This window comes from Ambystoma mexicanum, chromosome 9, assembly GCF_040938575.1.
Source record: "Ambystoma mexicanum isolate Mex_15411 chromosome 9, UKY_AmexF1_1, whole genome shotgun sequence".
Lineage (NCBI taxonomy): Eukaryota > Metazoa > Chordata > Amphibia > Caudata > Ambystomatidae > Ambystoma > Ambystoma mexicanum.
The window spans coordinates 854,682,383-854,696,903 of record NC_090931.1 but is presented as its reverse complement, the minus strand read 5'-3'; the positions used below and the strand labels follow the sequence as shown (position 1 = coordinate 854,696,903).

At 46.0% G+C, this 14,521-nt stretch overlaps 1 protein-coding gene and 1 long non-coding RNA gene across 2 annotated transcripts in view; one reads left to right on the top strand and one right to left on the bottom strand.

The window, feature by feature from the left end:
- Positions 1-14,521, bottom strand: part of SPAG16 (sperm associated antigen 16) — a 2,683,085-nt gene that overhangs the window by 1,685,386 nt on the left and 983,178 nt on the right. The gene's annotated exons all lie outside the window — the stretch shown is intronic.
- Positions 1-14,521, top strand: part of LOC138488693 (uncharacterized) — a 122,549-nt gene that overhangs the window by 78,990 nt on the left and 29,038 nt on the right. The window lies entirely within an intron of this gene.

The window sequence follows — 14,521 nt, the reverse complement described above, 5'->3', positions numbered from 1 at the left end:
CTATCTCTCCCATTGGGAAGCTCAAACTCAGACACTCATCCTGATGGACTGCTACCCAGAGCTCGATAGAAGGCGCACCCTAGCAGCAGGCTAGCTAGAGTAAAACTCCCAAGGCACAGGCGCGTAAGGCTCATATACAGGATCAGTGACAACTGTCTAAAATGAAGAGGGATCAGCACTTGCTCACACTAGAAAGTGAAGACAGACTGCATCTGCCAACAATTGCCTACAAGCTACGGCTGGGGGGGGGAATGAGACACCTTCCTCTTATGCTGCAACAAATACCAGAACATAAGGAAAAGTTCACATGCAAGCTTTGGCAACCGAAGTTGAGTCTATAAATCAACCAATAAAACAATATTGAATTAAATTGACATGGATGCGGGAGATCGATAGAGCAGCTAGGGTGATGGGGCGAGAGAGGGAGAAAGAAAACTCCACCGGAACAAGAGAAAGCTAGGGAGAGAGTGTGAGGTTGTACTAGACACCAGAGAGAGAGAAGGTACTGAGACAAGAGAGAGGGGTATGAGGGAGAGCACTGGGTGACCGAGAGGGACAATAGAAAGTGAGAGGGGATAATGTGGCCAGAGAGGGTGAGAGAACATGTTTAATGGGATGAGAGAGAGAGAGCAATAGGTTACTGTAGTTGTGAACAGCTGTTCTGTCTGGCAAAATCGGGGTGAGCCAAGCACTCTATGGAATCGCCCCAAATTGATGACTATTCTTGGCAACAACCCTTGGATTACAGTTAAGCTAAATGGTACCCGTCTCTTTCAGGGTCTAGACTCAGAACAGTCTAAATCAGGGCTGTGTTCTTGCAGGCAACCTACCTATCTAGTATACTACCGAAATGCCTGCAGTCTTGCTGGCGATAGGATCTTTTCATCATTGGTTTGCCGATATGCATCGTGGAGCACAGAGGTTTATAGACAGCCCTGTTCTTTTAAACCGTACTCCAACTGAGGTGCAAAGCTCTTCTTCAGATTAAAAAGTAAGTAAATCACAAACTCTTCGAAAACAAAATTGAAGGAATATTTGTTTTTTCTAATGAGCAAAAAAGTTCAATAGGCCTCTTGCGGGTGTTGTTCTTGAACAAGTTAATAACTGCACTTCGGAGTTTGTGTGGAAAACGGTGGCAACTTTGGGTTGGTTATAAATTATGGGATATGGGAATTAACTTCACTGACTATGGCCTTATAAAAGATGGATAACACACCATCATTCCTTCAATGATCCATGAGACCTGGCTCCCCTTACTTTTAGAAGCTTGGACAAAATTAAATGGGTCCATGATTTAGGGAAAAACCTGGTGGGGGATTTTTGTTATGAGGAAGTTCACACCAATAAACTCCTGAGACGATGTGGAGCCTTTGTTTTGTTCAATTACACCCCCCCACCCCCACCTTTGCTAAGTTTTGAATCCTTTCATTGCTTACCATCAACGTTCTCTGTGCTCAACAGCAGATGCTTTGAGATATCATTCCTGTGACAAACACCATTCGCCAAAATAGAACACCACATTGTTTGCCCAGTTTCGGCTTTTCTGGCAAGCACTTTACAGCTCCGCGAGGGAGATCGATTCCTTTCCAGGGTAGTTATTAGTGGGCAACAAATGGGAACGGACATTGCAGTTAGTTCATACCTAGATGGGCAAACACACATTGTTGGAAGCCGACTCCGATTAGTCCTAGAAAAATGTGCTTCGATTTTACAGAAGATTGGACTGTTCATTTCCTACTCAGATTTATATTTTTTTATTTCAGTTTTCATTTCCAAAACTTGAGTTTTCTCCCAAAACAGCTTCAAAGTCTATAGCCCAATTGTAAGTGGTAAGAAATGTTGACGCATTCTAGGATGCTTCTTTTAAGATAGTAGTGTTGCCAGGAAGAATCTGTCATCAGCAAGCAGTGAGGTGAGCGTGCGCATTGACTCTTGTGTTAGCCATCTCAGCCATGGACATCATTGGAGTGCTCCAAGGCCACATAGCCCGCCCGAGCTTGTTGTTCTACCCCCTGTTGGGAGGGGCCTAGCAATGTCAGTTACACTTGTCTACTATCCATCCGGATGTCCCGTGTAGGACATTGAGGTCTGCCCCCTTGTCATACCCGTCAACTGACTCACAAACCTGGCGCACTGAAAAGTAAGGACCTTCCTGCAGTGATGAGTGTTTTACAGACAATGGTTTACTGAGGTCTGCTTCTACCAACGTCACAGAGCGTTGACCTCCTGTGACCTCGTAATGTTTGCATAATTCTCAGCCCACAATACAAAAACAGGATAGGCTTTGCAGCCTAAGCTCCAAAAAAAGGCAATTTAAGTGACTTGGAGTCAGGCACTAACGTTATTGGTGTGTCTGGGTTGAAAATAATGCTAATTTCTGAAAATAAATAAGGCACTCGGGTGAAAGGCATGCACGTGTTAACAATTGGTTTATTTTAAGTCCAGATAATTATGTTTTCCCCATCACTACATATATTCATTATTGATGTTTGAATTGGTGCATAAAGTCACACTGATAGTGAACGCACCTTCACAGAACAGTTTTGCCCAGGATCACAAGGCACTTCAATGCAATTACACCGCTTCTGAATGCCTACCACTGGGTAACTCAAAAGCACAATGCATTGCACACTTCCTCTGAGTGATGCAAATATGCAAAATGTTTGTCTGTCAAACTAATCCTAAATCTGGCAAACAGGGAACTTTCACCATTATTTTCAGGCATGGAGGAAGTACTGGAATTAGTGGCTGTCTGATGTCCTCGAGGTGTGACCTTGAAGTGTGCAGTCCTCAATTGTCCGGCAGCTTTATTTTCATTTTTAGATCGCCTACTGCAAATTCCAGTCAGATAATCTGGGAATGTAAAGGGAGCGGTCAGAAGTAACTGAGCCAAGGAAAGGCTGGGCAAAAAGGTGAATGCACAGAACCAACATGGTAGAAAGGAAAAGGGAAGTAGAACCCACCCTGCAAGGGCTGTAGGTGCATGGACTTTCCTGGAGGGCGAATTCTCTGCTGTGAGAAATCTGTGTCTGATGATTTGGCGTGCTTATTCATCGTGCAAAACCAACTCCTTTATGGTGGTAAATACACTTATATACACAATTAAACACTTTTTCAAAAAGGTTAATACAAATAAGCTGTGCTGCTTCTTTCTAATTATACTGCAATTGTCCTCGATGTGGTGGGTTCATTGCCCATTTTGTCCTATTGATGAGGTGGCGTTATGTAGATTATGCACGTTTTTGAAGAGTGGAACAAGTGACCCTGGAGCCCACTGTGAAAAGGTGGCCTCTATGCCGCGTTGTCCACCCTATACCCCATAGATCCAAATCAGTGTGTCTCCCACTCCCCCTCCCTTTCCTCGAGTGCGCGGTTGCATTTCGCTCTCTCAAACCTTTGCCTGTGGTGGGGCACGTCCATCCGTCTCCCCAATGTGTGCAGGTCGCCATTCCTCCAACAGCACCGGGCCTCTAACCTCCAAGAGGGTGCCTAGGCTGTTCTCCGAGGCCGGTCCTGCCTCGCCAAGGGCAGATATGGCCAAGGTGCAGCCAGTCGAGCTGCACCACGGCCCCCTATATTCAGCTGCATCGTCCTCCTGGCTTGGACCCAAGCCTGGATCCGTCCCATCAACAGACCCATCTATTCTACACTTCCTGAAGGCGCCAGGTAGTGGGGAGGGAGGTAGACGAGAGTGGGTACGATCGGGCAACTAGGATCTATAAAAAGGCCCATGAGGTGTTATTTCTTTTGTCTCAAGTAATAGACTGCCGTTTGTACTTTCAATGCGTCGCTGGAGCCGTGCTGGGGCGCCCAATCAATTCAGCAGAATAGTGGATCCTGCCAGTTCCTCCTCTAGGATGCTTCCCACAGGCCACAACCTATCTAAACATGACAGATGAAACTCCCCACATACACTCTTTACTCTGCAACATCATCTTTAAAATAGACTGCACTGGCGAATGCATCTTTCAAACAAATATGGGCCCTGTATGACTGCTTCCGAAAACACATATCATTTAAAATACAAGGGCCCTCATTACAGGTTTGCCGGACCAGAAAAAAGTGGCTGTAGTTCAGGCCCCTACCGGCAGATTTTTCACTGAAGCACGGTTACGGTTACCAACGGTGCAATGCTTTAGGGTTCCCACTCCACGGGAATGGAACTTCCCGTTCCTCCACCAACCGTAATATCCTGGTATTACCAAGACATCAGGCGGCAGAAATGGTAAGGAGAGTCTGCCGCTAACCCACCGGTAGCACTGTGCGGATACCGGCAGACTCGTAATGATGGCTAAGGGGCAAAATTACGAGTTTGCAGTGATACCATTCCCACCACTTTTTTGAGCGGTAAAGAATTACTGCCAATTTTACTGCACCACCAAATTCTTAGCATGGATGAAAAGTGGAGGAGTCACCTCCAGCAAAAAAGCTTGCGGCAATTCCACCAAATAACAGAGGTCAAAGTGAGCGGGTCGGAGCGGTGCTCCTCTACTTTTTTTAATTAAGTTTTACTGCTCCTATACTTTTATTTTAAAAAGAAATCATTCCAGAACGGTTTCGTTTTAAAATAGCAGTGTAGGAAGAAGTTGAAACTTGCACTTTCAGTGCACTGCACTGAACGTTCCCTTAAACAGCAGGCAAACAGCAGGTATTGTGTGTGGGAGGGGGTAGGGCAATGGGGTTTGTGAGGAGCGGGGCAGGCTAGCAGGGAACACAGTTCCACTACTTCTTTTCTTACACTTCAATCACTGCAAATAACCATGGAACCTTATGGGCTTAGAAAAGGGGAGTTTACGCTGCCCGTCCACCTCTCGTAATGCCGTGGCAAGCCCACAGGACTGAGTGCTGGCAATGTTAAATGAGTTTGCTGTGGATTTACCACCGAATGATGTCAAATTCGTAAAGAGGCCCTATGTTCTGTCAAAGTCATAATAACCTGGCCTTTTTTAAATATGTTGCTTTCAATACCACTTACTGTCAGAGTTAACGTTTTATCATTGTTCCCGTGACTATCACAACTTGGAATGTTTAAACAACTTTGACCTTTTTGCAGAATATAACAGCTTTAATGTGAAGGAGTGATTTGTGCACAAGAAGTATGGGAACTGTTTTTTTTTTATACTCGTAAAATAATTGTGTTATTGCAGATAGCACTAGCAAGTTTTGTGACATTCTATGCCTTTGGGCAAAACAGTTGTGAAACAAATATATATAATCTTGTAAAATCACCATTAAAAGGAAGTTGCGTTTGTCTGTTCAGAACACGTAGTTCTGTCCAATTTAAGATTAAAAGCAGAACACTGGAAATGGCATATGAAGTCCTCAGGTTTATGACCACCTCCATCTCATACATGTACCGTACATATGGTGATTATAACAGACTTACGAGCCAGTAGCTCACCCTGGAGGGCATTATGGAGTTCGTTGAAGCTGCACGCGGCATACAATGGAAGCGCCTTAACATGCAACGTTGTATCCTACACATGGTGATTGCGCATGGCATATAATGGCAATGCCTGAACGTGGGAGATTGTGCCTTACTTGCTGTGGCTATGCAACATACATGAGGAATTTACTGGCATTAGATGGCATTATTCGGTCATTTGAGACTGTAACATAGGTCAGTGCCTGCGCTTGTGAGGGTAGAGGTTACATAATATCACTGAACCTGGTATGCAAGGTTATGATTACCACAAGATGGCAGCACCTGCATAAAGCAGCTACATTTGCCATTTTATGGCAGATCTTGCAAATATAGACAGTATTTACCATAGACCACTATAACTGATGTATGATGCTATAACTGGCATAGAGGGCAGTAATTGGCCATGTTGGGCTTTACTGTGGCGTTAAGTCCCCGTTCCAAGGGCTGGAACTGGGGCTAACGGCCCAGCAGCCCAAGTTAACAACCTGAGCGAAATCGGGGTTTCACTGGTTTATAGGTACTGAAAAAGGCATCCTAGAGACATCAGAGAAAAACGAATAAATCAGAGTGACCTTGGCATATTAACAATATTGGTTCTGTTAGAAAATACAATTCTGCCCAACCATGGCCCAGTTCCAAACTGGCTACAGTCTTTCCTGTCAAACAGGTGGGCAACATCTGAGGCTTAGGAGTGGCCTGCTGAGGACTGCAGTGTCAGGCCTCATCTCCACGGGTCCTCAATGTCTACACGAGGCCACTGGCACAGCTGAAGGATGAGTCGGGCATGTTTTGTCTCATGTATTCCAATGACACCCAGATCGGTACCAACCTTGACTCGAGGTGTGAGGACAACACCACGATGGCTAGATGTTTGGTGTGCATGCAAGTTTGGATGGGACTAAGTGGATTTTACCCAAAGGAGGGAAGCCAGAGCTTTTCCCTTCTCTGACTCAGTTACAGACGCCATCTCTTTTACGTGAGTGGTTGTCTCAGGTGCTTACCATGCACCAAAGTCGTCCGTAATCTGGGTAACCTGTTCGATTCCACGATTTCATTTGTGGCACCGGTCAATGCCATTGTAACATGTGCTCTCTACCATCTATAGGCTTCTTTGCCTATTTATGCCCTAGGCTTACCCCTGAACATCAGGCAGAGGTACTGAAACAGTCCTGCCATGGAAGAGTGTTCATAAACTTCAGTTGGCACAAAAAAGATCTAGACGGCTAATGTGTGGCCTGAGAAATCAGGCCCAGGTTCCAGCCCTCTAGCAGAGGCTGGGTCGGCTGACCAGCAAGCTAAGCAGATGTATATTTAAGGACTGCTAGGATTGGATCCAGCCCCCAGCATCTACAGAGGCTTGCCATGAACTAGAGGCCAGAGCCATGCTTTTAAAATGGGGCGGAAAATGCCTTCAAGGCATAGAGCTGGCAGGCTGGTATTTCCTTCCCATGACAGTGCACCTGGTTTTGCTCTTGAGAGGCTATCATTACTCAAGTCCAAATATCCTTGGTGGAGAAGGGTACATTTGCACGTGAAAATGCTGGACTTGATTGCGCCTAATTGTAGTGTTTTATTTCCTGTGCGGCACCGATTGTAATGGTAATTTCTTTGCTGGTCTGTAATTTGTCTTCCTATGTGCTGTTTTTTCTTCTTCATTTTTGTGCCTCGAAGTAGAGTTGTTTTGGTAAATGTGCCCCCAATCAATAAATGATACAGACATCCAAGCAGAAGTATTTTCGCGGGTGGGTTTGTGACTTCACATACAGACGCTTCTCAGACTGCATGCTTTGCATGATAAGTGTTAAAGTTTGAAAACATTGCTCCCTTTTCCACTGCTGAATGGGCTTCTGGTGAAGACAGATTCGCCTTTCTATGCATGAAAGATCATCGCTGGCAGAGGTTGCTGCCCTATTTCCGCAATCTTTTGCGCTCATCAAAACAGAAGAATTGACGCTAAAGGGAGCTGGAAACAAGTTGATGACCAATTGTTGTGGCTTGCGTAAGTATGAGATCAAAGATATAGAGCATTGACTGCTAATGTGTCACTCATTTGCTAAACTTTGGAAAGTAGAGTTCAATAATTTGAGATGAAGTCCCATATTTGAGGCAGAAGGGGAGGATCAGGCGGCTCTGTGGACCAATGAGAGCCACCCTCTCCATGATGTGAACCCCAGAGGTAGCCCATGGAGGATGCCTCAGGAATTTCCTCCCTTCCCTCTTCGGTAAGGCGTGCAGAGTGACCATCAGCACAAAACCAGGAAGACTGGGAGAAAACTAGACCTCCTGCAGAAAAGGCTTAGAGAGCGTTGGCAGAGCTACAGAATGGCATCCCCTGATCCCACACACATGAGAGTAGAACTGAGTGCTAGGATTAAATGATCACAAAAATAATTGGGGAGCGTGTGAGTTGCAAGCACACAGTGAGAAAGGACAGAGTTTACTGGCAGAGAGGGAAATGGAAGTGCAGAGCTGTGTGGGTGCCATGACAGTTCCACCTGACATTCAGATGGTGGCGGCCACATCTCCCTCTATGGCTCCAGAGTAAATAAAAAATGGATTAAACACATTCGGGGGAGACAAAGGGACGCAGGCCAATCCAACACACCCTATTAATATTATAAGGTTACTCACCATAGTGACCACCTTACTCCTAGTCCATAGTCCCATTTCCTCCATACTTATGGGACATTCCTCCGTCCTGTGTCAAAAATGTGTCCGTCTCTTTTTACGCGGGGTACCGCACGCGGCCGTAACCCCGCCCTCCTTAGCTCCGCCCAGCGTATCACCCACCAGTCCTTTTCTATCGCCAGGTCAGAGACCTTTAAGCAATAACAGATTAGAGGGGACAGCGGGCGGGCGTATGGAGGAAAGGGGACTATGGACTAGGAGTAAGGTGGTCACTACGGCGAGTAACCTTATAATACTCCTATGTCCCGTCCCCTTTCCTCCATACTTATGGGAGATTCCCAAGCACTCCTCATAGGAATTACGGGTGGATGGAAAACTGCTTACTGGAAAAGGGTTTTAAGCACAGGCAGGCCAAACTGAGCAATAGACCTGGAGCTCAGATCCAAACAGTACTTTTAACAAAAGGCTGATGGGGAGGCCCAGGTAGCCGCTTTTGCGATGATCTCCCAGGGGACATACTTTTGAAAGGCAACAGCAGCTGGCTTGCCCCGTACCAGGTGTGCGTGAACCCCTTTTGGAGGTTGAAGACCTTGAACAGCGTAAGACTCCATAATACAGGCAGCGATCCATCTGGAGATAGTCGCTTTGGAAGCCGGTTTACCCTGCGGGTTACCGAAGGTCACCAGGAGCTGAAAAGAACTACTAATTTCAGATGTTCTGTCCAGATAGAACATAAGAGCTCTTCTAATGTCCAGGCAATGCAAAACCCTCTCAGCCTCTGAGGCTGGATCTGGAAAAAAGACAGGCAAAGAGATTGACTGATTCAGATGAAAATCAGAGACCACTTTTGGAAGGAAAGAAGGATTCGTCCTCAGGACAACCTTATCCTTATGAAAACAAGGAAGGGATGCTCCACCGATGGGCCTGGAGCTCACTCATGCGTCTTGCCGAAGTCACAGCGACCAAGAAGGACACTTTCAACGAAAGGTGTTTAAGGTCTACAGTAGCCATTGGCTCAAAGGGCTTATGGCACAAGGCCGTAAGGACTACGTTCAGATTCCATGTCGGATGCAGTTTGCAAACAGGAGGGTAAAGACACATGAGACCCGCAAAGTGCCTTTTAACCACTGGATTTGACAGTGAAAAAGAGCAGTGGTCCGTGGATAGGTATGCGGCAACCGCCGAAAGATAAGTCCTGAATGACAAGACATGAATGCCCAATCCTGCTAGATGAGAGACAAAGGACAGCACTGCATCGATCGTAGCCCCTCTGGGTTCCAGCTGTCTGGCTAAGCACCAGTGGCAGAACCAAAGCCATTTGCTTCTGTATTGGGATCTCATCGAGGGCTTCTTGGCCTCCTGAATAATGCGCATGTTATCAGCGGACAAGTTGAGGTGTTCTAACGATCTGAACTCAGGCACCATGCCGCCAAACTGAACATTGTGGAGAGGGGTGCCACAGCTGCCGATCTCTCTGGTGAAGTATGTCGGGAACCAACGGAAGCATGATCGGTGCACACACCAACAGATGCTGAAGCTCTGAAATCCAAAAGCTGGCCGGCCACCACGGTGCTATGAGAAGAAGATAACAGCTCATCGTGCCTCTCAGCTTGCAAAGCGTCCGATGAATCAGAGGCAGATGCGGGAAAGCATAGTCCCTCATGTTGTGCCAGGGAATTTCGAGGGCACCCCCCAGAGAGGAGGCTCCCAGCCCGTTCCTGGAGGTATAAAGGGGAAATTTCCTGTTTGACGCTGTTGCGAATAGGTCACTTCTGGAGTGCCCCAACACTGGAAGATTTGCAAGAGGACCTCCGAGTTCAGCTCCCACTCGTAGCTGACCATTGTACGCCAGCTGAGGAAATCTGCAGTAACATTCAGCTGACCTGAGATGTGCACTGCCAGCAGCCAGATGCCATGCTGAACTGCCCATTCCCACATCTGAATGGTACCCCCTTGCTTGTTGATATAAAACATGGACAGCACATTGTCCGTACGGATCCGGACTACTTTGTTGACAATGACAGGCTGGAATGCTTTGAGTGCCAGGAAGATCGCCAGGAGCTCCAAGTGATTTATATGAAGGAGTTTGTCCTGCGGTGACCAGAGATGGGAACCCTGAAGAAGGTACAATGTCGCACCCCACCCCAGAAGGGAAAAGTCCATTGTGATTGTCACTAGTGGGCTGGGGTCCTGAAAGGCTGCGCCCACAGACAGATTGCTGAGAGACGACCACCACACAAGGTCCCCTCTCATGAAAGATGGAACAGGAATCATTTTGAGTCTCGGTCCACTGCTTGGCACCAAGAACTCCGAAGAGCCATCTGTGTTCGCCTCATCTTGAGACGAGCAAGAGGAAGAGCCAGCACATATGAGGCCATGAGGCCCAGAAGCCTCTGGAACCACCAGGCCGACATGCTCTCTGAATGCGCAAACACCTGGCACGTGGCCAACAGATCCGCCATTCAGTCCCTGGTCAGATATACTCTGCAGTCGATCGTGTTCCAACGAAAACCCAGGAAAATCAGGTCCTGAGAGACCGTCATGGAGGATTTCCGCCAGTTCACCGACAGTCCAAGATGCAACAGGAGCTGGAGGAGAGACTGAAGGTTGCTCAAGGCTGATTGAGGACAAGGACTGCGCAGCAGCCAATCGTCCAAATACGGATACACATGGATACCGTGAAGCCGAAGATGAGCTGCGATAACTGACATCTTCATAAAGACACGCGGTGCTGGGCTGAGGCCAAACAGGAGCGCTCGGAACTGGAAATGCTCCTACCCCACGGAAAAACGTAGGTATTTCCAATGCAGACTCCAAATTTAATTACTTCTCCCCCGCCCTCAGGTCAGGGCGAGGAGCTTCTTCAATCGGGGTGTCATTCGGAGAGCAGACTCTGAGCGTGAGAGTGTCACAGCCAACGCTACAGATATTATAATTACCGCCTGGGAAAATTACTGATAATATTTTTGTATCATGTTGAAATCTATTTTATTTAAATTTGAAAATATGAACGTTCAAACAAATTTGAAAACGTTCTTATTCAATCAAATGGACTATTTGGTAAACCCTGGTGTTATCACTAAGGACAAATCGACATATCTGAAAAATCTATTGCCCCATTACGGGAGTGTGTGAATACCAAAAGGGGGAGGATGGGTGAAGCGGGAAACTCAGTACTTTTGGCGAACAATGATGGGTATATGGCTGCTCCCACTACTACAGCAACACCATGCCCCCGGGAACTTTCAAATGAGGCAACATAGTGGACTGACCCCGGGGGGTTGTTACCTGTGGGGCATCTCTTAATGATAGTTGGAAATGCCTCCCCCGTGCATTTTACTTCTCGGTAACTTGCTCCCGTGGGAGTAACTTCAGGTTTACTCAGGGGGAGGGGCTGGAAGCAGAACCTGCTTTGGAGAGCCGACACTCCCCCGCAACCCTCCCCCATCAATGGCTCACAAAGGGTTTTCTCTAGGTTGGGTGGCAAACGAGCTAGGAAAATGAACAATATGCCCCCAATAGGCTGAATAAGCAAGCCACCAAGAAATGTTTCAATTGTTCATTAAAACAGTCTAGTTGTGATAAGACAACCCAACCTCAGCATATTGGTTACAGGGCAGGTGATGAAGAAATTTGATAGTAGGGGGACCCTGAATGAAAGTGATAATTGACTGCATCATAGTTCCTAGTTGTATTAGCAACTCCGTACCAGAGTTTGTGGAGGTGCCCCCCCAACCTTGGAACAGGGACAAGGTTGTTATATGTAATCAGGTGCGATTACTAGATTCCGAGACGGTTGGGGATGTTTATACTTCTGCTATTGCTACTGCTGCCGCTCGGGTATTTGGTCAAGCTAACCCTTTTGAAAGAGAACTAGTGTTTACTAAGGGGAGGGCTGCTCCTACCCATTGTACTAATCCCTTCATTCCCCGTCCAGAGGAAGCATCACCTAGTAAGAATCTGGCTCCTCAAACTTCTGTTGCGACAGAAACCAAATTGGTTAAATAATCAGGGGAATGAGTCACTCTTGAAACCTCAATTTGTGACACATAGTGTTTTGAAAGGCTCGAAGGTCAGAGACATTGGTAACGATAAAGGTACGCGTTTTCCACAAGGCCCGGTAAGAACTTGTGAACAAGGGTCAGCAAAATGGCTCAGCTCTCTTGGATAAATGTCACTAGATGATGATCTTAAAGTGTGCTTGGAATGTGTGTTAAATGAAAACTAACACAATCTTGAATCACACTAACATTCTTCGATTAATGCAGGCTATACCCTCCCCCCTTCAGTACAATTTCAACAAGGGACATAGAATATTTTGTTTTTATCATTTCTGTACAGACAGAGTGAAGGTTGTCTTGAGATCAAGAATGGCTTTTGATGAGGTGATGAACGAACCTAACACCATCCGTGCATTTGGATTAGACTTGATACCCTATAATGATAGGGGTTTGTCAGCGTGAACTGTGGGATGGCGTCACCTTTATTTTTCCTCCAAAAGGAACTATGGTTCCCCTTGCTTTAGATTGTGGCCAGGTGCGTTGGGTGCACACTAATGGGATTAGTGGGATGGGCTCAATCGAGTGACTAGTCTTAGCTTGCAAGTGCCTTGAATAGGAAAGAAAGGGACACTGTTTCGCATCCCTCCTAACATCAGTACGAACTCCATATGCTTCACGCCGTGGAATACCCGTGGCAATAACCACCTCTTCTCCAACCTGGTCGTAGGTGCCTTTTTAAAGTCCAAGATGCTCAAAAACGCACAAGAAAATTGGTTAATGGAACTCTCGGTTATTCATGGTTATGACTGTAATTTTTAGTCAGTAATAAAGGGCCTTTTGGGTGGCTCTCAGTCGGGTGCTCTACTGACTCTAGTGAAATCGAGTCTGTCACTTAAAATCATAGAGAGCATACACCACATGTTTGGTTTTACAGCCACTCATGTCAGGTCATTAATTGGGACCAACTGTGACACCTTGGTTGTTAACATCTTCTCAAACTTCTCTTTGGTGACTTGAACGTGGCCTGCTCTGAAGTAGACTCCACCTTAACTACCATCATAGAGCTCAACAGGAAGGATTACTTTGGTTATTTATGGGAAAAGGCACTAGTGGGAGCGGGACTAGTGATGCTGAATGGTGCTGCCATGGGGGATGTACCGAATGACTTTACATGGTTTACCGCCTATTTCATTTCGACTTTGGATTTCATATTTACAAGCTCTAAATTGTTCGAGAAATGTAAATGTATGACCGCCTTTACAATTGAAATCAGTGATCAATGTATTCTGAATGTGGAGTTTGATCGGGATGGGAGCAATAAAGGAGAGTTGGCTAAAATGGATATTTGTAACCACTAAAATATCTCAGGGAATATGATCAGCAGGAATCCTTGTAATGTATCTCTTGAGAATTTGAGTTTTGCAAGATATTTATGAACTATCTACGATGGAGAGTGGTATGATTTTTTCTCGATTGAGATTTTTGAAAACTCTGTTGGGTACATAATAGATACTTGTTTACATAAACTTGGAACCTCTGAGAGGGTGATGTTGCGTAATCATGAGCACCTTCATGATGCAGAGGTTGCGACAAGAAAACAACTTCTGCAAGCACATATTATAACTATTAACAGAGTTCTACATCATCAGTGAAAGCAAAGAGGGTGTCTTTCAACAAAGGTAGGCTATCTTACAAGAATTGGATGAAGTTCTGCTGAGCCAATAGATGCCAAAAGGAAGCTGAAACAATGCTTCAAGCCATTGTTAACAAGAATACCCAAACATTTTGATGTCTGCATTGATCCAGGGAATCTTTCAACAGGATGGGAGGTTAATCCAGCCCCTGTAGAATTATGCGTAGTACATTTCTCAACTGTATTTGTGAGTCCTGGGGAGGATCACTTGAGTGTTAATTGTGATCAGTCTTTGACTGATCAAACCATGAAGCTCTCTGGCTCCCCTGAGGGGTTAGAGGACATTATTCATTGAATCAGCACCTCATGGGTGCCGGGGTCCAACAAGCTATCCAACCTCCTGTTCAAGGGAGACCCTCATATGTGGACTGAAATTCTATCTATCCTTTTAAAACAAATTTCCAGGACATCGTGCTTCCCTGCTAGTTGGTCAACTAGGCACATAGTGCCAGTTTTCAAAAGGAGTAGATTGGACCCCAAGAACTACCGACCAATTGCAATCCTGGATGCCGACAGTAATGTATTTGCGGCCTTGCTTTTGGAGGATTGGCAAGCATTGGTCAGTAGAATTTCTAAATGGCAGACGGGCTTCCGAAAAACTATCGGCACGTCCTTCAATGGCTTTGTATTGAATTGCACCATGAGTGAGAGATGGTTGGCTAAATATGACTCCATTTATTTTGCAAGTATTGATCTGTCGCCAGCGTTTGATGCCGTCGATAGATCACTTCTTTGACTAAACTACACAGATGGGGCATTCCAGAGGGATTGATA